We start from the raw sequence: 22,680 nt of genomic DNA on the forward strand, positions 1-22,680 counted from the left end.
GTATTTGTGATAGTAGAGGTGTGGGGAAATTGTGAACTACTTACTCTATTTCTTTGATGGTTTTAGACTCTTCTAGTTTTTTGTTCCTTTTTAAAAAAAATTTTTATTGGAGTACAGTTGATTTACAATGTTGTGTTAGTTTCGGGTGTATGTTACTTGTTAAAGCACTGTTTCTGTTAAATTTTGAGTTGATACAAAATATATTCTTTCTTTTTTGTTACTACTTTATTTTTTTTTAAATTGGGGTATAGTTGCTTTACAATGTTGTGGCAGTTTCTGCTGTACAGCAAAGTGAATCAGCTATATGTATACGTATACCTCCTCTTTTTTTTTTAGATATCCTTCCCAATTAGGTCAACAGAGAGCATTGAGTAGAGTTCCCTGTGCTATACAGCAGGTTTTCATTAGTTATTTATTTTATATATAGTAGTGTATATATGTCAATCCCAATCTCTCAACTCATCCCACCCCCCATTTCTCTCCTTGGTGTCCAGACGTTTGTTCTCTATGTCGGTGTCTGTATATTCATAACGTGCATAGGTAGGAGGCATTTCCTGTCTTGTAGCAGCCTTTGCTACCTTTGATCAGTCCCTCCCCAGGCTTCCAGGCCCCTCTCTGCTGTTTTCCCTCTAGCTCTCTGGCTGCCGTGTGCAATCTCTATTCATGTTCCTCCTTATCTACCTGACTTCTTCGTGTGGAGTCCCCCCCCCCCCCCCAGTGATCATCCCTTGCATCTTTTCAGTCCACATGCATTTCCAGTGATTTCTTCTGGCCTCATGCTTTTATATCCCCAGCTTAGACCTTTTTCCTGAAGTTCAGACCCATATATCCAACAGGCTGCTTTGTATCTTTGCCTAGATGTTCAATAAGCATCTCAAAGTTTAAATATACAGCTTGTGCCCTGATTTTACCCACCTAACTATTCTTCTTGCAGTTTACTCTCTCAGTTAATAGCAACTCCAACTTGATTGCAGCCCTGGGGGAGACCTTGAGCCAGAGAACCCAGCTAAACCCTACCTACATTCCGGAATTACAGAAACTGTGAGGTGATTAACGTTTGTTTTTCTGAGTTACTATGTTTTGGGATATTTTATGCAGCAATAGATAATGAATACAAGGTATATTTAATCCTTTTTTTTTTCCTGTTCTTTAAACGAATTTGTGTAAGATTGATGGTTTTTCTTCCTTACCTGTTTGGTAGAATTTACATGTAAAGCCATCTGTCCTAGAGCTTTCTTTGTGGGAAGGTCTGCAATTAGTTTTTCAGATTTCTTTAGTAGTCACATTAACTATTTCTCCTAGTGACAGGTTTAGTGAGTTTTATTTTGCCATATGTGTCACAAGCTTAGAAATCGTACCTCTAAGGATGAATGTAAAAAATAAAGTACTAACTGAAAAGCTGACAATGGTAAATAATTTGGGCTGTCGTAAGGACACTGTCTCATAAATGGAAGAAGGTCAAGTTTGGTGCAGATCATGGCTCTCTAAACTTTCTTAAGCATCAAGCTTTTTTTCCTCACCACAACTCAGTTATAACTATATACAGCTGTACTAGTCAGGGTTTTCCAGAACTTGAAGCAATAGTATGTATATATATATGTGTATGTGTGTGTATATATATATATATACACACATATATATATACACACACATACACACACACACACACCTGTTTATATATAAACATGTATATAAAAATACAAATTTTTTATTGAAATATAAATATATAAAATAATCTATTTATATATATATTTATCTTTATATTTATACAGGCATACCTAGGAAATATTTGTTTCCAGACAACTGCAACAAAGCCAGTCACACATTTATTTGGTTTCCCAGTGCATACAGAAGTTATGTTTACACTATACTATAGTCTATTAAGTGTGCAATAGCATTATGTCTAAAAAAAACAATCTACATACCTTAGTTAAAAAGTATTTTATTGCTAAAAAATGCTAACCATAATCTGAGCCTTCAGCAAGTCATAATCTTTTTGCAACAGTAGCATCAAAAACCACTGATCACAGATCACCACAACTATAATAATAATGAAAAAGTTTGAAATTTTGTGAGAATTACCAAAATGTGACACAGAGATACAAAGTGATCAGATGGTGTTGGAAAAGTAGCTCCAATAAACTTGCTGTGCAAGGTCGCCACAAACTCAATTTGTAAAAAATCTAATATCTGCAAAATGCAATCAAGCAAAGCACCGTAAAATGAGGTATACCTGTACATATTCATTATATTTATTATATAAATTATAATATATATATAAGGAAGTGGTTTACATCATTATGGAGGTAGATAAATCCCAAGATCAGCAGGGTAATTCAGTAACCTGGAGACCCAGGCAAACCCATGGTTTAGTTCCAGTCTGATTCCAAAGGTCAGAGAACACAGAGAGCTGAAGGTGTAGTTCCAGTCCGAAGGCTGGTATGCTCAAGACCCAGGAAAGAAAATGTTTCAGTCTGGGTCAGAAGGCAGGAAAAAGCCAATGCCCCGCTTTTGAAGGCCTTCAGACGGGAAGAACTCTCTCTTACTTGGGGGATGGTCAGCCTTTTGTTCTATGAAGGCCTTCAAGGGATGGTCTGAGGCTCACCCACGTTAGAGAGAGCGTCTGCTTTACTCAGTCTACCGATTTAAAAGCTTAATCTCATCCAAAAACACCCTCACAGAAACACCCAGAATAATGTTTGAACAAATATCTGGGACGCTGTGGCCTAGTCAAATTGACACATAAAATTAACCATTACAGTAGCTTACTATAATCTCCATTTTAGCTCTATGGGTCTTATAGTGAGAAGTGAGAAGAAATACCTCCAAATTTCTGAAATGGATTCTTTGTCACTATTATTGTGGTTATTACTGTGGTATTATTCTTCTTCTCAGAGTTTTCAAAACTATTTTAATGGGGTATACATGCCATGTAGTACTACTTGATTCCAAATTCAACCAGATGCCTGAGTTGGCATTTAACAAATACTTTTAACAACTATTTCAAAATGCATTCTCATGTAAAAGGTAAGTGTTGGAAGTAGTAAACATTTATAATATTGGCCTTCTTAATAGTATATCAACTACACTTTAGTTTTTAAATTTTGTGTCTTTAATCCAAAGTGTCAAAAGAGTGTAAAGTGACTCATTTGTTGAGTAAAAAGGGTTTTATTACAATGGATATAGAAGAGAATATCTTGGGGTACCTTGTAATTGCAATTTTGAGCATTTCTGCAATTGTACAAAAATATTTTCATTTCGTTTGAATCATAATCACTTTATTTGTAAGCATTTTGACCAAGGAAATAGTAATAAATCAGAATCATTTTACTTAAGAATTTTGACAAAAGAAGTAGTAAACAGCCAGTGTGCAGACCTATAAGATTACTTCTACGAAATGGCTCTTGAGCAAATGCTTTTGTTGCAATTCAGAGGATCCTTGGTACTTTAAACAGGTATTTAGTAAACACTTCCCCACCTAAGAAGGTCTTAAAGCAGCCCAGCATATCTATACCATAGCCTCCTAAACTCAGTCAATTCTCTTTCAGTAAAGAAAAAGGAAAAAGTCAGATAGGACATTACCTAAGTAAATAGCCTTGGATAGTAAGTACTCATAAGACCTGAGGAAAAGTAATAGCAGATACCCAAGTGTCAGATTTAAACACGTTTCTTAGCTAGAAGGTCTTTAGTTACTTCCATTTCTGATAGTATATGGCCCTTCATCTCATGGTAATCCTGCAAGAAAATCACTTGAGTATCTAGAAGGAAAGATATTGACCAAAGTTAGGTAAAAGATACTGTAAGCATAAATTATAAATTACCAGAGACCCTGTGTTTTTTCTCCTTTAAAGAAAATGCCATAATATTTGTGAACTACTTTGATTATAAGGATTTTTATAAGCAGTGACCTCATTTCCCCTTATAAACCAGATACCTGGATAAAAATCTCAGAAACAGGGAAATCATGTATTTTTAGAAGAAATTACTACTATATTTATTTTCATGGATCTTTGAGGTCACCAAAGAGGAGAGACGATTCCGATACGGATGTCAAGGTATTGGTGTTAATGGGCAGGAAGGAGACAGTGTCCCACTATTTTCCCAAGTCAGACTCTTAGATGGTGCTATAACACAGTGGACCTCAACCTTTGGCGTGTGTAAAGGTAACCTCAGAACTCTGTTGGGGTGTTGCTGATGTATGCATTGGACAGAGCAGGCAGACTAAACGGTAATTTGTATCTCTTTCTTCTGCCACTCTTCCCCATGACAACCACAATCACTGTGGACTCCCAAATGTACACATTCACAAACACCCAACATACCCAGACATGTTTCTTGGTCCAAAGATTTGGAGCCAAGTCCCAAATAGAGTTCTGTAGCTTTGGGATTCCCTTGCTGTGAAGGGGCAGTGTGAAGTCAATGTGCAAGCCAGTGGTTGCTTATCTATAGAATATATTACTGTTTTAAGGCTTCTTGCCCATGGCCGACTGAGGTAACACATACAGATCTCTCTGTATAGAGGTGTTCTTATCATCATTATAATCATAAAAGATTATGTCATTCTCCTGATTAAAATCACTCATTTATTTCCATTATTTTAGGTTAACGTAAGTCATTTCATGCTGAGAGCAAATAACTTTGCCTTTGTTCTTCGGACTTTCACGTGTGGTCTTTTCTGTGGCAATTTAATCTCCCTTTACCCTTACAGCATGGTCTGTCACTGTCTATAGCTCTTCAAACGTAAAGCATCTTAAAGCACAATTTTTATTTCTGCACATCTTATCTATCAACAGGTGTATTTTATTTTTGTAAAGATAATACAGCTACATAGTAAATATCAACTAGAATTGGGGATCTTATCCAGGAATATAATATCTTCCCATCTTGTCCCTTAAGAGGCAACCTCTTTTATTCTTATTTATTTTTAGTTCTTCTGGCAGGTACCCCTATAATACAGTCATGTGCTATCACTTCCATTTCTTGATTTTCTCAATTTTGGATCATATTTATCACCCTCATGATGTGATAAAAGATTTACCTTCACTGATGCTTTCATTCATCCCACTATTCTCTTCCCAATGTTTAATTTTTATATGTTAGTTTAAATACGGATTATCAATTGCCATGTCCTTGGGTACTCTAGCTTTAAATGCCCTTTCACCTTTATATATAGAATTGAGGGCCTAAAATTATGCTATAAATTTGTTTGCAAGATATTCATGAAGGGCTTTTTAAAAATATTTAATCACTGTCTCATTTTGGGGAGTAACTGTATATTTACCCTCCATTATATCAGGTTAAGCATCTATATGTTTTTTCCCCAAGAAACATCTATCTTAGAGCTGAGGGCTCCCAGACCTTTCCTGCTCTCCTTTACTAGAATGACTATTTCCTGCATTTCTGGTCTTCAGTTTTCTTGGTTTATTTTCTCCTTTTGTTAGAGAAATCCCTCCAGTAACTTTAAAAAAAAAAAAAAGGTTAATTGAAGGTAAACTATCTAAATTCCTGAAGTCTGAATATGTTGTTCTCCTGCCCTTCCACCTGATTGATAATTTAGTGGTGTATAGAACTTTACACAGATAATCCATTATCCCCCCAAACAATAAAACTCCACTGTTTATCGTGCTATGGTGTTCTGAGTTGCTGATGAAAAGTCTGATATCAGTCTGTTTTTCATTCCTTTGTTTCTTGATTATTATTATTCTTGATTGTTATTTGTTTCTTGCCCCATGTTGGAAGCATTTATAATCTCTTTATTGCTGCTTTGGTGAAATTCAAGATCACATATGTTCATTTGTGGTTGTTTTCATTCATTGTGCTAAATGGGCATTTGGTGAGACTTTTCAATGTAAAGACAATGTCATACCTTTCTTCAGTTCTAGGAAATAGTTTTGTAATATTTCCTTGGTAATCTCTTCCTAATTTTTTTAACTACACCTGTTCCTTTTATACTCTCAATCTACACATCCTTTTGTTCGATATGACGGGAACATGACTTTTCAGAAAAAATGAACATTATCCAGATGCATTAACTCCTCCTAAAGACACCTAGGTTTTTCAAGCTAAAATTCATTTAAAAAGGACATTCTAGTTGTTTTGGGGGTGGTGTGTTTGTTTTGCCAGAGAGCAAATATTGATCATGCATACCTTCAACATTAGGGTGAGACAAGGGTTATCGGAGCTGATGGTTATAGTTGTCTTCCTCACTACTTTTTTTTTCAGAAAAAATTCTCACTCACACTTTCTGCTACACTTGCTGACTCTTGGCCTTGGTGCTCCATGACATGGCAAAGAAAGCCCAACTCCCCTCCATCCAGAAGAATCCCCCTCAAAATCGCAACTTGTCTCATCTGCCATCCAGGACCAACTGATTTCCATTTTTACAGCAATTTGTTGATAATTCTCACTAGTTTATATTTGGTGCTATTAAGTTATTACATTTTTTAGCCTTTAATATTTGTTTCAATGAGACTTTAACATGGAGAAAAAGAAATATGTATGCCCTATTTATTAGCATAAATTAGTTATTTTCTAATATCTCTAACAGTCATTTTTCTAAGTTAGTGGGAAGAAACTTTTAAAATTTTTATTGTAGAAGTCAGACTGCATTTAAAATTAATAATAGAATCAAACATTTATCAAATTTCTAAAAGGTGCTTACAAACCTAAATGTATAAGACAAATAATACAGTTTTTAGAAACAAATACAGAGAATACTTATAATATTGATGTAATTAAATAGTTCTTAATCTAAATATTAAAAGTGCCAATCAAAAAAAACCCCACAGACCAGAAGGCAGACAGCAGAAGCAAGAAGAACTACAATCTTGCAGCCTGTGGAACAAAAACCACATTCACAGAAAGACAGAAAAGATGAAAAGGCAGAGGGCTGTATACCAGATGAAGGAACAAGATAAAACCCCAGAAAAACAACTAAATGAAGAGGAGATAGGCAACCTTCCAGAAAAGGAATTCAGAATAATAAGAGTGAAGATGATCCAGGACCTTGGAAAAATAATGGAGGCAAAGATCGAGAAGATGCAAGAAATGTTTAACAAAGACCTAGAAGAATTAAAGAAGAAAGAAACAGAGATGAACAATACAATAACTGAAATGAAAACTACACTAGAAGGAATCAATAGCAGAATAACTAAGGCAGAAGAACGGATAAGTGACCTGGAAGACAGAATGGTGGAATTCACTGCTGCAGAACAGAATAAACAAAAAAGAATGAAAAGAAATGAAGGCAGTCTAAGAGACCTCTGGGACAACATTAAACGCAACAACATTTGCACTATAGGGGTCCCATAAGGAGAAGAGAGAGAGAAAGGACAAGAGAAAATATTTGAAGAGATTATAGTCGAAAACTTCCCTAACATGGGAAAGGAAATAGCCAACCAAGTCCAGGAAGCACAGTGAGTCCCATACAGGATAAACCCAAGGAGAAACACACCGAGACACATAGTAATCAAACTGGCAAAAATTAAAGACAAAGAAAAATTATTGAAAGCAGCAAGGGAAAAATGACAAATAACATACAAGGGAACTCCCATAAGATTAACAGCTGATTTCTCAGCAGAAACTCTACAAGTCAGAAGGGAGTGGCATGATATACTTAAAGTGATGAAAGGGAAGAACCTATAACCAAGATTAGTCTACCCAGCAAGGATCTCATTCAGATTCGAAGGAGAACTCAAAAGCTTTATAGACAAGCAAAAGCTAAGAGAATTCAGCACCACCAGACCAGCTCTACAACAAATGCTAAAGGAACATTTCTAAGCAGAAAACACAAGAGAAGAAAAGGATCTACAAAAACAAACCCCAAAAAATCAGGAAAATGGTCATAGGAACATACATATCGATAATTACCTTAAACGTGAATGGATTAAATGCTCCAACCAAAAGACACAGGCTTGCTGAATGGATACAAAAACAAGACCCATATATGTGTTGTCTACAAGAGACCCACTTCAGATCTAGGGACACATACAGACTGAAAGTGAGGGGATGGAAAAAGATAGTCCATGCAAATGCAAATCAAAAGAAAGCTGGAGTAGCAATACTCATATCAGATAAAACAGACTTTAAAATAAAGAATGTTACAAGAGACAAGGAAGGACATTACATAATGATCAAGAGATCAATCCAAGAAAAAGATATAACAGTTATAAATATATATGCACCCAACATAGGACCACCTCAATACATAACGCAACTGCTAAGAGCTATAAAAGAGGAAATCGACAGTAACACAATAATAGTGGGGGACTTTAACACCTCACTTACACCAATGGACAAATCATCCGAAATGAAAATAAATAAGGAAACAGAAGCTTTAAATGACACAATAGACCAGACAGATTTAATTGATATTTATAGGGCATTCCATCCAAAAACAGCAGATTGCACTTCCTTCTCAAGTGCTCACAGAACATTCTCCAGGATAGATCACATCTTGGGTCACAAATCAAGCCTCAGTAAATTTAAGAAAATTGAAATCATATCAAGCATCTTTTCTGACTACAACACTATGAGGTTAGAAATGAATTACAGGGAAAAAAACGTAAAAAAAACAAACACATGGAGGCTAAACAATACGTTACTAAATAACCAAGAGATCACTGAAGAAATCAAAGAGGAAATCAAAAAATACCTAGAGACAAATGACAATGAATACACAATGATCGAAAACCTATGGGATGCAGCAAAAGCAGTTCTAAGAGGGAAGTTTATAGCTATACAAACCTACCACAAGAAACAAGAAAAATCTCAAATAAACAATCTAACCTTACACCTAAAGGAACTAGAGAAAGAAGAACAAACAAAACCCAAAGTTAGCAGAAGGAAAGAAATCATAAAGATCAGAGCAGAAATAAATGAAATAGAAACAAAGAAAACAATAGCAAAGATCAATGAAATTAAAAGCTGGTTCTTTGAGAAGATAAACAAAATTGATAAACCTTTAGCCAGACTCATCAAGAAAAAGAGGGAGAAGACTCAAATCAATAAAATGAAAAAGGAGAAGTTACAACAGACACCGCAGAAATACAAAGCATCCTAAAAGACTACTACAAGCAACTCTTTGCCAACAAAATGGACAACCTGGAAGAAATGGACAAATTCTTAGAAACGTATAACCTTCCAAGACTGAACCAGGAAGAAATAGAAAACATGAACAGACCAATCACAAGTAATGAAATTGAAACTGTGATTAAATATCTTCCAACAAACAAAAGTCCAGGACCAGATGGCTTCACAGGTGAATTCTATCAAACATTTAGAGAAGAGCTAACACCCATCCTTCTCAAACTCTTCCAAAACATTGCAGAGGAAGGAACACTCCCGAACTCATTCTACAAGGCCACCATCATCCTGATACCAAAACCAGACAAAGATACTACAAAAAAGAAAATTACAGACCAATGTCATTGATGAATATAGATGCAAATATCCTCAACAAAATACTAGCAAACAGAATCCAACAACACATTAAAAGGATCATACACCATGATCAAGTGGGATTTATCCCAGGAATGCAAGGATTCTTCAATATACACAAATCAATCAATGTGATACACCACATTAACAAATTGAAGAATAAAAACTATATGATCATCTCAATAGATGCAGAGAAAGCTTTCGACAAAATTCAACACCCATTTATGATAAAAACCCTGCAGAAAGTAAGCATACAGGGAACTTTATCAATATAATAAAGGCCATATATGACAAACCCAGAGCCAACATCGTCCTCAATGGTGAAAAACTGAAAGCATTTCCACTAAGATCAGGAACAAGACAAGGTTGCCCACTCTCACTACTCTTATTCAACATAGTTTTGGAAGTTTTAGCCACAGCAATCAGAGAAGAAAAGGAAATAAAAGGAATCCAAATCGGAAAAGAAGAAGTAAAGCTGTCACTGTTTGCAGATGACATGATACTATACATAGAGAATCCGAAAGATGCTACCAGAAAACTACTAGAGCTAATCAATGAATGTGGTAAAGTAGCAGGATACAAAATTAATGCACAGAAATCTCTGGCATTCCTATACACTAATGATGAAAAATCTGAAAAAGAAATGAAGGAAACACTCCCATTTACCATTGCAACAAAAAGAATAAAATACCTAGGAAAAAACCTACTTAGGGGGACAAAAGACCTGTTTGCAGAAAACTATAAGACACTGATGAAAGGAATTAAAGGTGATGCCAACAGATGGAAAGATATACCATGTTCTTGGATTGGAACAATCAATATTGTGAAAATGACTATACTACCCAAAGCAATCTACAGATTCAGTGCAATTCCTATCAAATTACCAGTGGCATTTTTTATGGAACTAGAACAAAAAATCTTAAAATTTGTATGGAGACACAAAAGACCCTGAATAGCCAAAGCAGTCTTCAGGGAAAAAAAACGGAGCTGGAGGAATTAGACTCCCTGACTTCAGACTATACTACAAACTACAGTAATCAAGACAATATGGTACTGGCACAAAAACAGAAACATAGATCAATGGATCAAGATAGAAAGCTCAGAGATAAAGCCATACACCTATGGTCAACTAATCTATGAAAAAGGGGGCAAGGATACACTATGGAGAAAAGACAGTCTCTTCAGTAAGTGGTGCTGGGAAAAGTGGACAGCTACATGTAAAAGAATGAAATTAGAACACTCCCTAACACCATACACAAAAATAAACTCAAAATGGATTCGAGACCTAAATTTAAGACCGGACACTATAGAACTCTTAGAGGAGAACATAGGACGAACACTCCTTGACATAAATAACAGCAAGATCTTTTTTGATCCACCTCCTAGAGTAATGGAAATAAAAACAAAAATAAACAAACGTGACCTAATGAAACTTAAAAGCTTTTGCACAGCAAAGGAAACCATAAACTAGACGAAAAGACAACCGTCAGAATGAGAGAAAATATTTGAAATGAATCAACGGACAAAGGATTCATCTCCAAAATATATAAACAGCTCATGCACCTCAATATTAAAGAAACAAACAACCCAATCCAAAGATGGGCAGAAGACATAAATAGATATTTCTCCAAAGCAGACATACAGATGGCCAAGAGGCACATGAAAAGCTGCTCAACATCACTAATTATTAGAGAAATGCAAATCAAAACTACAATGAGGTATCACCACACACCAGTTAGAATGGGCATTATCTGAAAATCTACAAACAACAAATGCTGGAGAGGGTGTGGAGAAAAGGGAACCCTTTGGCACTGTTGGTGGGAATGTAAATTGATACAGCCACTATGGAGAGCAGTATGGAGGTTCCTTAAAAAACTAAAAATAGAATTACCATATGATCCAGCAATCCCATTACTGGGCATATAACCTAAGAAAACCATAATTCAAAAAGACCCATGCACCCCAATGTTCATTGCAGCACTATTTACAATAGCCAGGTCATGGAAGGAACCTAAATGCCCATCAACAGATGAATGGATAAAGAAGATGTTGTACATATATACAATGGAATATTACTCAGCCATATAAAGGAACGAAATTGAGTTTTTGTTGAGACGTGGATGGATCTAGAGACTGTCATACAGAGTGAAGTAAGTCAGAAAGAGAAAAACAAACATCATATATTAACACATGTATGAGGAACCTAGAAAAATGGTACAGGTGAACCGTTTTGCAGGGCAGAAGTTGAGACAAAGATGTAGAGAACAAACGTATGGACACCAAGGGGGGAAGCGGCAGGGGGGTGGGAATGGTGGTGTGCTGAATTGGGCGATTGGGATTGACATGTATACACTGATGTGTATAAAGTTTATGACTAATAAGAACCTTCTGCATAAAAAAATAAAAAATTAAAAAAAACTAATACTAAACTTTCTTTGGGTTATTTGTATGGAAATATGTTAATATAAATGTTTCAGACATTACATGAAATTCCTAAAAATCTTATATGTTGTGGAATAGTAAGTCATAATTCTAGTTATTGCTTTAAAATGTATATCTCTGAAAAAACTAAATTTCCTTGTCAGTTGATTATGAAATTTCATCAAATCGTTAACCGTGGTCATTTTTAAGTCTTTTATCATTTACAGACAGTTCTGGGTGTACTGTGATGCTTTTGCAAAAATGTTCCTATAAAAGGGTTTCATCTTCAAGGAATTCATGGAAAAGACTCTGACAAGTACAGGTTTCTGGTAACTGACCATAATGCTGAACTGAATGAATAAGCATTTTCAGAACTCTAATGGAAAACTGATGAGTTCATAGAAGTGCTAACAAAAGATCAAGATGAAAAAAAAATTAATTACATGGGACTGAGTGAACTGATGAGGATGCTTATAATTTTTGTGACTTTCTGTTTGAATTAAAAAAAATGTTCTGTAAATTTATGTATAAAGAACTTAATGTAAAACAATGCCACTCTTCTCACATATTTTCTCTTGTTTTGGAAAATATAGATATTTTCTGTTAAAAACATGATTTATACTGAAAAAAAACCCAAAACCCACAACCTATATCAGTTTTATTTTTGAAATTTAGAAATGTTGTTAATCAGGACACTTTTAAGAGAGTTGAAAGGCAACCATGGGATAAAAATAATTAGAGTGCATATAGATTATTTAAAGAAATATAAATCATTAAAAGAAAAAGAAAAATGGACAAAAGACTTGAAAATACTCTTTACAAAAGAGCATATCCAAATGATGATAATGGTAATGACAATGAAGAAGAACTAGGACTGGGAGTGGGAGAGGGAGGGGGAGAAGAGAAGAGAAGGAAAGAGGTTATCAATTCATTGGTTGCTAGAAAATGCAAATTAAATGAGATACGTTACTCTCTTACTGAAGTAGCTAAAATGAAACAAACACGCAAACAAGTCTTGATGAGGACGTGGAGCAAAGGGAAAGAACAGTCTGTGCTGGTGAGAGAATAAGTTGTAAATCACTTTAGACAAGTGTGGCAGAATCTACTAAATCTAAATATAGACATACTGACTGTATGACCCAGCAATTCCATTCTGTTTATTTATTTATTTATTGGTATAGTGTTCATGGAAGCAATATTCTTAATAGCCTTAACCTGAAACTATTCAAATAATTCACATCCTTAATTATAGAAAGCACAAGAAAAAATTATGCTATATACACATGATACATGCAGCATAACACTAAAAAAAAAAAAAAAAAAAAAAAAAAAAAAGAATCCTGACACAAAGAGTACAGGCTATGTGATTCCATGAACATATGCCTTATATAAACTGTGAAAAGTAGAATAATAAGCAAAATTCATTTATGTTCTTAGATGAATAGTATATTTGGGGGGAAATGGGTCTCCTCTGAGGACTGGTAATATTCTGTTTCTTGATCTGGGTACTAGCTCCACAAATGCGTTCAGTTTGTGAAATGTATTGATATTATGTGTACACTTGTCTGCATGTTTATGATGCTTCAGTAAAATGTTACAAAAACAATGTCAGTGAGGGATGAGAAGAGGAGGAGAGGGTTGAGGATGAGGTAAATTTGATTGTATATTGATAATTGTTGAACTGTATGATGGGTACATAAGACTTCACTCTACTATTCTCCCCACTTTTATAATTTTGAAATTTTCCCTAATAAAAAAGTAAAATTAAAAACATATAGTAAAAAGTTTTTTAAAAAAGAACAGAACTCTTTCTTACCAGCAGATACGTCTGGAATTTAACACCATCACAAAATAACTTCTGGAAAAGCTAACATATTTAATCATGATGTTTACTGATATACAAGTCCCTAAAACAACGCATGACACGTAATAGTTAACTCAGTAATACTTGCTGAATGAAATAATGATTAAATCTGGAAGACAACATGGCTGAGATAATTACATTGTAGCAATAAGGCATTAAAAAAGTCTCAAACCCTATATTAGGAGATTTTGTTTGTGGTGTGTTAGTGCAGAAAAGATAAAATCTGCCTTTTATGTACTCTGGCTCTACATTCTTCCCCATAGGATTAGAAATCTAAGTCACTTCCTTTGTAAAAGTAAGCTCCTTGTTATTAGGTAACAATGTCTGTCCTCTCTGTGGAGAAAATGCTTCAGCTTTACAATCCTATCAAGCTACTCATTTCTTTGTACTTTCTTCCATCTGAAACATGAGCTCTTTCACTCCAGGTAGCCAGTATTATTTTTACAGAAAAATTCTATGAGTTTCCAGTTCCAAGGGATGAAAGCATATTTGAATTTTCACAGTATCTGCTTTTTAATAATGACAGAAAAATTTTTTGGAAAATTTACTTTATTCTGTGCAAAACCAATTTTGGTTAAACATATAACTTTTCAGATTTTCTGTTTCTCACAAAACAAACACTCAATAAACTCATCTCTTTTAAAATGATAATAGCAAATCTCTCTAGAAAATATTTGTATATAGTTTATTTATACTTCAGTTGATCCTGAGACTTAGAACTATGGTTAAAAGTTCAAGTTCATTTCACATAATTATAAAGATCTATAAAGTACTGTGGTATTGTTTAGTTTCACTTCCTATATTATGTGTCTGTATTCATGTCCCTCATAAATGTGAGTAAAATACCTTTAGATTACGATTATCATGCAAATAATAATAGACTTAAAAGATAATATATATAAATGCTATTATAAACTTCTCAAAGTTTCAAGTTTATGTATTTAAGATGTTCTGGACATAACCTATTTGGTACTTATTTAACACTGACATAAATAACTACCTAGCCAAACAGTGGATTTGGACCCAAACTTAAAGTGGGCTCCACTCCAAATCAGATATGGTGTCTCATTATCGAAAATGAAATCCTAAGCTGTAAAATACCTTTAAGTGGTTTTAAAATAAGAATAAAATATACTCAGAATATTAAAAATTGTTTTAAAATAAATATCTGAAGTTTGAAATTTTATTCTTTCAAAGAGCCTGCTTTCATTCACACTTACATCCTTCCAACAAATAAGTTTATTTGATAAAGACTCCAGAAGGATGTCCATTTGGACATGTTTTCAAGCAACATTCTATATTGACTGCAGGCCATTTGGCCGACAGTAATTAGTGGTTGAGTTTTACCACCTACCTTCAATGCCATCTGTTTTACAATAGAAGTGCTTAATTTAGAGTGTAGATTTTGCAAACCTTATAATATAACAGGAAATCTGAGACAATGATTAAAGAAAGAATGATTGGGTTCCAAATTCTATTTCTAGTCCCATCTCCCTCCAATCCATTCTCCACACTGAAATAGAGTGAACATTCTAAAATATAAATTTGATTAAATTACAATCTTACTTAAAAACCCTTCAATGACTCCCTATCTTTCTTAGGATCAAGTCAATAATCATTTCGTAAGCCTTTATCCTCTGTCTTCTGAATACTCCTTCCGTATCATTTTTGAGGACTACCCCTCTCACTTTTTACTATGGTTTTTCCTATGTTCATGCTCTTTTTTGTCTTCAATGTATTGTCTTCTTTACCTGATATTTCCACACTCAACTCTACCAAAGTTTAGACTCTCAAATTCCAATTTACTCTTCCTGTAAGACTTCCCTGGAGTCTAAGTTAATATTCCTTCCTATAGGCTTCCATAGCACAAATGTTAATAGTAATTATTGAACTTCTCTCTGTGTTGCAATTGCCTATTTACTTGTCCATCTCCACCATTTTTCCAGAAACTTCCTTTTGAGAGTATGGATTACCTTTCATTTGCAATTACGTACAAAGTATTTAACATCATATCTAGCTTATAATAAGTTCTCAACAAATATTTGTTGAGATAACTAATGAATAAATCAAGAGAAACAAAGTTATTCAGTTTCAGTCCTGAAAACATAAGTCATAAACAGTACAAACGTAGTCCTATGTTATTGTAAATGTTCATCATCCTGAAGGCTTACACTCCAGGTAAAACATGCTTCTTCAACTTAAACTTGTAACATCCAGGTCTCCAGTTCTTAAAGTTTACACAGTGGCCTTTTCAATGTAATTCTCCCTCCATATTGAATTTGTTATTAAGGGACTTATACGGACAACTGAGTTTTTCTCAAAAGTCTCCCTAAAGAGATAGAAACAAAGAATATTTGACCAGCCACAGTTAAGTTTAAGAAAGATGAATGACTCATCAATTTCTCTGGCTTGTTTCGTTTTCCTCTTCCAAGTCACATGAATTGTTTGCCACCTGAGTATTTGTCATTTTTATTTTAATGTTTGCTTATGTCAAATACAACTTGGATCTCTGACCAATGAATAATTTATGGCTGGGGACTCTTTTTAGATGGAAAAACTCCCTTCTGTGTACAGCTAGCTGCGCCAATTATAATAAGTAGCCAATTCTGAACAAAAACAAACAACCACCTGAAAGTTCCTGTCATAGCTAAACAGAAAATAGCTTATGCATCAATGGAGGTCATTAGAGCATCAATAAATTGAATTTGTTGCAGGGAAAAAATTGTCTGTGTAACTGCTATTCAAAGTTCCTCTCCCTGACAGGATCCAATTGTGTCAAGAAACTAAGTAAATATGCTTAAATTCAAAGACTCAAAGAAAACTGAAAAAGGCTATAGAAATTATCCAGCCAGACTTCTGTATGGAATAAGGCTCGTTTGGGCTTAGAATACTTCCGAGAATCTAAACAACTCTGTCCATAACCTTTAGTGACTATGTTGTTTCATTAATGGTCAAGACTGTATCCCTGTCTAGATGCAAGGCAAATTTGTACTCAGAAAATAAAATTCTGTTTAAAAAAAATCAATCAAGGCCAGTCTACCTGACTTAAGGTACTTTAAATACAGTATTCTTCAACTTCCTTGATACCTGATTCTTTTTCCTTTTTTCCTTACTGTCATAAAGAGTATGAATGCATTTCTGACGTTTGACTGCTGACAGCTCTCAAGCTCCACCCCTCCCTCTTCGGCTTCAGCTCCACATCTGGGTAAGGTGGTAAGAAAGCCTGGGTGCTTTCCTTGGCTGCCAGTGGTAAGTTCAAACCACACAAGCCCCTGCTTGTGACAGAACCCTCAACCCTAGCCCCACTACTCTACCACTATAAAAACCCGAGTTACTCCCCTCTCCCAGTTCTTTTAAGCTATTACAGACCTGCTACAGAAGCCTGCCCTGCTCTCCTTCAGAAAGCCTCCTAATGTGAGTAATAAACCTTTTCATACCATCTTGGAGTATGAAAATTACATGTGACTACATGAGTCTCAACATCCACATAAAATTTTGAGTGTTCACAGAATCTCACATACGGCGTATAACTGGAAGTCAAAGTATTAATGCACAAGAAGGCTGTGAACCTACAGAATATATTTCAAATAGGAGTGAGAAAGAAGCAGAATAAAATTATTAACAACAAAAACCAAAGATCAAAACAGGTTAAACTCACTTTAGAAATAAAATGTGTCACACATATCCAAGAACAAATAGATCTATGTTATTTCGTTACAAATAATCTGGATAATCGTCAGGACTGTATAATCTACAGAGAGTGTCAATCAGTTTACAAGGCCAAAGTAGAAGGTAAATAAAAAGAACTGAAACAGGTAGGAATTGTTCAATGTTCCAAATTTATTTTACATGGTGACAAGATATTAAAACAAAGGTATATCTCAGCATGGGAAAGACACATTCCTGGAAAGTAATTTATAAAACAGTATAGCATTCTAACATTTTCTCAATGTTATATTGATTCCCAATATAAAACAGAAGATACATTCTATACAAGAAAAAAAATCATTAACCCACTTATTTAAAAGTTGTTTTTTTTGTTTTGTTTTGTTTTGTTTTTGTGGTACGCGGACCTCTCACTGTTGTGGCCTCTCCCGTTGCAGAGCACAGGCTCCGGACGTACAGGCTCAGGCGCCATGGCTCACGGGCCCAGCCGCTCGGCGGCATGTGGGATGTTCCCGGACCAGGGCACGAACCCGTGTCCCCTGCATCGGCAGGCGGACTCTCAACCACTGCACCACCAGGGAAGCCCTAAAAGTTGTTTTCAAATAACTCATTCAAGATGGAGAAATTAATATCTTTCTCAAGCTTAATAACATTTTTTAAAGTTAATTCTATTAAGGTATAACTTACATGTAATAAAATGCACACAAGTGAACAGTTTGATGAGTTTTAACAGATGTTTATAGCCATGCAACCACTGTAACAATTAAGATATAAAATATATACAACATTCAGAAAGTATTCTCATGTCCCTTTGCAGTCAATTTATCTCTAAACTTCTTCCCAGAGAATCACAGATCTTATTTCTATCACCCTAGAATTAGTTTTACCTGTTCCCGAAATTCACATAGATGGAATTATACTGCATGTGTGCATTTGTGCATGATTTATTTTATTCAGCATGTTTTTGAGATTCATACACTTTGTTTCATTATTTTCATTGCTGTGCATTATTCCATTAGTAATAATACACAACAATTTGTTCATTCATTCACCTCTGGTGGACATTTGGTTTTTTTTGGCTCTTATAAAGATGCTCTGAACATTCACGTGCAAGTTTTTAATTGCAAGGCCATAAAGTTTTTTCCTACCTTTTCTTCTGACAGTTTTATAGCTTTTGCTTTTTACATTTAGGTTGATTATCAATTTTAACTTAATCTTCTCTACGGAGATAGGTAAAAGTCAATAGTCATTATTTTTCCCTTCAGAAATCCATTTTTCGAGCATCATTTAATTTAATTACCCAGGAGTCTTTGTAGAAAAAATAAACATATATATGTGGGTCTATTTATGGACGTTCTATTTTGTTCTACCGATCTTTGTGCTTATCCTTACCCAAATACCATAGAGATTTGATAAGTGAAGCTTTTATAAAATTCTAGAAATCAGCTAGTGTAAATCCTTCAAATTTTTTTTTTCAAAATTGATTTGGTTATTCCACCTTGTTTGCATTTCCAGATAAATTTTTAAAACAATTCCAGTTTCTATAAAAATACTTTCTAGGATTTTAACTCACATGGTGTCAAATCTATAGATCAATGATCAATGTGAAGAGAATGGACATTTAACAATATTAAATCTTCCAATTCATGAAGGTGGTTAACGCTTCTTTAATTTTTCTCAGCAATGTTTTGTAGTTTTCAGTGAGGATACATTAAACAATTTTTCTTAAATTTATTCTGAAATATTTCTTTTGCATGCTTTCGTAAGTGAAAACTATTAAATTTACTTAATAATTATTGTAGGTTCTTTGCAGATTGCTTCAGATTTTCTACATAAACAATCATGCCATCTACAGACAGCAACAGTCATTTTTCTTCTTCTCCAATTATTATATATTTTATTTCTTATTATTACCTTATTCTGTTACTCATGACCAACATCAAAACTTTGAATAGAAGAGGTAGAGAGTAGGCATCTTTGACTTCTTTCAAAACTTAGGGAGAAAGCATTCAATATTAATCATTAAATATAATGTAAGCAATACCTTTTTCATATATACGTGCTTTATCAGATTGAGGAAATTCCACACTATTCCTAGTCTGCTGCAAGTTTTTGTCATGGATGGGATTGAGTCTTGTCAAAACCTTTCTCTGCAATCACTGAGTTGATCACAGAATTTGTCTCCTTCATTCTGTTAATGTGAGGAATTGAGTTGACTGATTTTTGAATGTTGAAACCACTTCACTTTCTTTGGACTACCTCCTTCTCTTGCTAATGATACATTATCCTTTTTTATACTGCTGTCCTAAAATTTTATTGAGGATTTTTGCACCTATGTTGATAAGGGATATATATAAATTTTATTAATGATTTCAAGAAGTGAGTTGTTGGCATGGACAAATTTCTCTAATGTTTGGTTTTTAGTGGATAATTTGGTCTTCTATTTTTAGCTTGTAAAACCTTTTTTCCCCTCCAAGGACTCCCTTAGAAGTATACCATAAAAAAATTTTTAATATGTTACATTTTCAACATCCTGTATCTCAAAACTTTCATTTGTGTGCTTGTAATTTCTTCTTTGATCCATGGGCTATTTAGGAAAGTATAATTTAATGCCCAAATGTCAGGGGATTTTACACTCATTATTTTGTTATCGAATTCTAATTTAACCCATCATGGTCAGAGAACACAAAATGTAGGATTTCTAGCTTCATTTATCTTGAGAGCTATGAAAAGTCCAAGGCGTTTTCTAATATTCTCCACCTTGGCAAGACTCAAACACTAAACTCTGTCTCCTCTGTGGATTTTGTTGAGACTTTTCTTATTCTTAGAGTAAGTCTAAAGTAGATCTTCCTCTAGGACATGGTCATTATGACTAAGGCATTTTTGGTTGTGTTGTCTTAGCTGCATGTTCAGGGTGTTAAGATGATTTCTTCATTCTGACTAAACCAGAGTTCCACCATCTCCCAGCACTGCTTAATTTCTAGTATCTCTGTCTGTTTTCTGCCCCGTAGCAGCCAATTTTTGGCAAGCCTTGCATAATCTCATCTTTTGCATGGGTAGCTCTACCTTTGGTGAAGAATTTGTGGGGATCCTTCTGTTCTGCATACACTTCCCCAGGCAGTCCATTGCTCTCCAATGCTCTGCCCATCAGATTCCAGCCACTTCAGCTGCCCTGAACTCTGATGTCCTCAACTCAGTGGATCTACCATGATCTTCTTGTACTATAGCTACCTGCACTGCACTCAAGGAAGTGTCCCCATGCCGACAGGCAGGGAGAATATGGGTTTCATTTCATGACTTTCCCATTTTTATTACATCACAATCTTACTCTGCCTATTGTCTGATGTTTGAAAACTATTACTTATATATTTTCCCCAGTTTTATAGTTTTTTTGTTTTGTTTTGTTTTTTTACATAAGAAATCTAGACCAGTACTAGTTACTTGATCAGAACCAAAAGTGAAAGCTTGTTTAATTGTGTTTGTTTGTTTTAAATTCTTGGGTCAGCATCTTCCATCAATTCCAGTTTCCTTTAAAATGTATAAAAATGTCAAAGCCAGGTAATTTATTCAGGAGTGGGAGTTTTTTTGTTTAAAAAAAAAAGTTGCCCTACTATGAAAATGCAAGAGAAGTAGAAAAGGGATCTTATGTACTCAGACACCCAGACGTTTAAAGGAAATACAGCCCTGATCAAAAGATAATTTTTATTGCTATGAGAAGAACAAAAGAAAAAGGGAGAAGTTCTGCCTGAGATGTGTCAGCAAGAGTGGAGACCTGACCTTCTAACAATATCCAAGCAGGAGGGGTTATTATGCAAATTGATGTGTCCAGCTGTTGTTCTTTTCTGTGATGGATAAAATAAAAGGAAATAGGCTCAAATTGCAGGATGGGGGACTAAGGTTTGGCAGCTTTACAAATGGCCCTTTACTTACTGACCCAAGGAAAGTGATAACTGATTGCAGGAGGGTATTAAGGAATACTGATTTCAGTATTGATTTATTGTTTCTCCATCCCCAATCAGAACACAAACCAGTTGATGCTACACTGTTAGGATGCTGTGTTTAACTTACATGCTTTTATACACAGTAAAGAGTACAGAGAAAATTTTATAGATTAAAAAAATTTAGAATTATATTCTTCTAAAACAAAGAAAGTCATTTTTATCTCCCTGAATTGATTTTTTTAAAGTGCATTAGTTCAATGGTTTCTGATTTATATATAGTACAATCATAATAGTAGAAATAGCTGACATATATACAGGAATTTAGAGTTTTCAATAACTTTATAATAACCTCTATTATCTCATTTGTCAATAACTTTATAATAACCTCTATTATCTCATTTGTTGTTTCAGATATGCTATTTCCATTTTATAGAACAGGGAACTGGGGTCCATGAAAGGTAGATAACTTGGCCAAGTGAGTAGTGATAGGTCTTGAAATGCTATTTCAATATCAAACACCTCTTGTTCAGCCTACTAATCTTTTCACTGAAGCTTCTAGGGGTCTCCTCAATAAAGTGGTGATGTGCAGCTCTAATATTCTTCTGTACAGTAGCAAGGGGCTTAACCAGAAAAGCCAATCGCAGTGCCTGTCATACTCTCAGACTCTTTTAGAAATTCTTCTCAGGAACTCGAAGCTGGAAATAAATTGATAAAATAAGCAAGTTCTGCCGGAAAGTCTAGGAGCTAACATGGCAACCTGGAGTCAAGAGGAAGCAGAAATTATAAATATTCAGAATTAGATATGCAGTAGCAAAAGAATCACTATTAGAGGGTGGAAAGGGCAGATGGCTGTTGAATTTCAAGGGGAAAAAAGAGAAAGAAAGAACAAGTAGATGTACATGTGCATGTAACAGAGCAGGGTCAACATACAACACTAAGAAAATCGGGGATCTTTTGCTCCTTAGGTCCCCCTCACAGTCTCTGATTCCGAATCAGTTCCTGGGAAGAAACCCTCTAGGGGTAAGTTTCTTATGATTCCCCTTCTACCTGAAGGCAGGCTCCACTATACTCCCTTGCCATGTGCGCTTTCTGAAGCTGCATTGTTGAGCCCTTCCTGGCTACCTGGGTATATGTATCTTCCCAATATCTCTACCATCTCCCAGTATTTCTGATTTCTTGAAGATTATTTGTTCCTTGTCAACAAGATACCCGAAATAAACCATATCCCATAGCATTGAGTCCAGCAGCTGATAAAGATTTAATGCTGACAGCTCAGAATAGAAATCTTGGGCTTCCCTGGTGGCGCAGTGGTTGAGAGTCCACCTGCCGATGCAGGGGATGCGGGTTTGT

The 22,680-nt window shown here is 34.9% G+C and overlaps 1 long non-coding RNA gene across 2 annotated transcripts in view; it reads right to left on the reverse strand.

Moving 5' to 3' along the window:
* The window catches only part of LOC307188247, a 196,880-nt gene that overhangs the window by 67,543 nt on the left and 106,657 nt on the right, over window positions 1-22,680 (reverse strand). The window lies entirely within an intron of this gene.

The sequence above is a fragment of the Stenella coeruleoalba genome (assembly GCF_951394435.1).
Source record: "Stenella coeruleoalba genome assembly, chromosome: 6".
Classification (NCBI taxonomy): domain Eukaryota; kingdom Metazoa; phylum Chordata; class Mammalia; order Artiodactyla; family Delphinidae; genus Stenella; species Stenella coeruleoalba.